Genomic DNA, 3,007 nt, shown 5'->3' on the forward strand with positions numbered 1-3,007 from the left:
AACGCTAATCCGTGATCAAGGCTTTTTTGGGGTGTGTTTTTCAGGAATATATGATAAATTGTCTGCTCCGAGATTGGACCACGAGATTAGGCTTTGTGAGACTGCAGCAGAATCTAATGATCTGTATGTAGTAAGCTGGACCTTCCTACGCCCTTCCCCCTCTGTCCAACTCTTTTGGTTATGTTACTGTTGTGAGGTCAGATTGCTTGACAAGTATGAAAATGTTTAGGAATAATGTTACATGGATATTTCTATTTAATGTCTCATGTTTTCACATGTCCTCTAAAAACCTTAGCTGGTTCTGCAGTTTGTTTAGCTTTATCTTTAGCATTAATGCGACAACTATTAACCGTGTCTCCAGATTTATAAGCTTTTTATTTGTGAATACAAAGCATTAATTTCATATGCTAATCCCACATTTTTTGACCCTTGCAGTAACAAAGCAGAAAGCTAGCTTAGATTTCCAAGCAACATTGCTCTTTGCCGCAAAGGCCTTGGTATTTGGATATGTAAATCATTGTGCTTGCTCACATATGGTCATAGTGGCTGGGCTGATCCACAGGTTCTGTTGCTTCAATATAGAAAGGATCAGTGAAATAGTGGGGCCCAAGCCGCAACCATCTAGGAGTGCAAACAAAGGGGTCAAAGGAATGAACTTTGGAACAATAACATGTTGTTCGCTTCTCGGCCTTTTGGCTAAGATCAAGTGTAGTATCTGTTCTTACTGAACTGCCTTGACTTGACGGCTCAGGTCCTGGGGTACCCCCTGCACTCGGCCTTTGGGCATCGGCGATTTAAATTCGTCTTAAGCTCACTGCAGCTATTGGGTGTAGGGCTATTCCCCAGGAACGAGAGTGAACCTTCCTCTCGGCCTGCTGCTCGATTGTCCTGTGCCCGACGGTTTGACCGAAGAACCACTTCGATCCCACCTGCCGACGAACGATCGACGAAGACGCCCCGGAACCCCGAGAAGGACGACGCTGAACCCCGAAGAAGCCGGCGAGGAGGATTTGCATCTCTCCGCCCCCTTCGACGAGGACCTGCATAGCTCCGCCCACCAGGAAAGAGCTCGACCAGGAGAAGCGATGGCCTCTTCAGCACCGGAGAACAAGAAGACCCAGCAGAAGAAGGAAGCGAGGAAGAGCCAGGAGGCCCAGGTCGTGGATGCCTCTTCCTCTGCCGCCCCAGCTCAGCCGACGACCAGCAAGGCTGCGGATCCAGACGTCCCTACACTACGGCCCTGGATGCGCACTACGGTGGCCATGCGACTGAAGAAGGTGGATGGTACAGAGCCAGACATGTCCGAGGATGTGTTCGCTAAGAAGATGGTCCTGGACCAGGGTTTCTCCAAGGCTGAAACCCTCAGCATTTTCTTCTTCACTGGGATCTTCTATGTGACTTTTGCCTCCTTCAACACCTGCAGGAGGTACTGGGAAGCGGTGAAGGCAGCGAGGCCCGAATCCCCTTTTTCTCGCTTTGTAAGCAACTGCTTAATCCAAAGGGAGGAGAGGCGGGTGACTGTTTCAATCCTCAACCCGTACATCCCAGGCAAGGACATTGCCACATTCCTCGCAAGGTTCTGTACAGTGGTCAAGGAACCCTCCAAGATCCTGAACAGCCTTAGATTCTGGACTGGCAAGTGGTCGGTGGTTGTGAGGCTCAACAGGGATGAGTCATCGGACGACGGTTTCCAGCACCTGCCTCAGGCTTTCTCTCTGGGTGACGCTCCAGGCTTCATCTATTACACGGATATGCCGCAGATCTGCAGGAGATGCAGCAAGAAGGGTCATCAGGCGAAGGACTGCCGCGAAGATTCCTGTAGAGTCTGCCGAGTGCCGGGGCATGGGACCAAGGACTGTCCGAAGGCAAAAACCTGCAACCTCTGCGGCCATGCGGACCACAGCTACAGGGCGTGTTCCCAGAGGGAAAAGAGAACGTGGGCATCAGTGGTTGCCAAAGCTCCGACCAGCCAGCAGCCGGCCGTAGCCCAAGCAGCGCAGAAGCCCAAGGAGAAGGAGAAGAAGAAGGAGGGTAAGAGGACGAAGGCCCCTAAACCTCCCCCCGCCCTCCCTACCCCTCCCCTCCTTCCCCGCCCTCCCTACCCCTCCCCTCCTTCCCCGCCCACCCCACTGAGGAATCCCTCCCCTATCCCATTGCCTCAGTGGGTCCCCTGTCTCCCGCCCCTACCCCCACCCCCACCCTCAACCCAGCAGCACTAACCTTTCCTCCCGCCGCTGTGGTTCTCTCCTTGGAGGATTATCCCCCTCTTGTCCCCACAGTGGTTCCCGACAGGAAGAGGAAAGGGAGGGACAGCCCGTCGGCTGAGACCTCCAAGAAAAAGATCATCGAGGTCTGCGAAGATGACCTCCCGGAGGAAAGTGACATGGATCAGGTGGTGGAGAATCTGGTCGACGAACCGGGGGCTTTCGACTTCGAAGACGTCCCAGAGAATGCACACCTGAAAGCGGCGGTGGAGGACTGCATAAGGGCATAGATCGGGCCGGCGGGCCCCGAAGAAGAGGATCCGCCCGACCGGACTGGTGACGTATAATGTCTGCGACTAACCTTTCTTTTTTATTCCCATGGCTAATCTTTCCATCTTTAGCTTAAATGTGCGGAGTATGAGAGATAGGTCTAGATTCCAGACAGTTCTTTCATTTTTGAATGCTCAGTTGTGCGATGTGTATATGTTGCAGGAATGTGCTCTGTCCTCTTCTAGGTCCTAAAACCATCTGGCCAGGCAGTGGCCCCATGGTCCCTTCTACTGGTCCGGCGGGGGCGACTGCAAGTCCGCAGGGGTCGCCATCCTGATCAGGGGAGGCAACTTTACACTTGATTCTGTTCAGGAGCTTGTCTGTGGCAGATTGCTAATTGCAGACGGCTCTTGGGCGGGGGAGCCCGTAAGACTCATCAATGTGTATGCCTCTCCTGAGAAGGGTGCGCGTCTGGAACTATTCCAGGCCCTGCGGGCCCAGTTCGCAACCTCCAGGGCTGTAGTGTTGGGTGG

General features: G+C 53.3%; 1 pseudogene; it reads left to right on the plus strand.

Moving 5' to 3' along the window:
* The first annotated feature begins 676 nt into the window (after positions 1 to 676).
* LOC138773651 (U2 spliceosomal RNA) lies at positions 677 to 820 on the plus strand (annotated as a pseudogene).
* The last annotated feature ends 2,187 nt before the right edge of the window (positions 821 to 3,007 follow it).

Source organism: Dendropsophus ebraccatus, chromosome 14, assembly GCF_027789765.1.
Source record: "Dendropsophus ebraccatus isolate aDenEbr1 chromosome 14, aDenEbr1.pat, whole genome shotgun sequence".
Taxonomy (NCBI): Eukaryota; Metazoa; Chordata; class Amphibia; order Anura; family Hylidae; genus Dendropsophus; species Dendropsophus ebraccatus.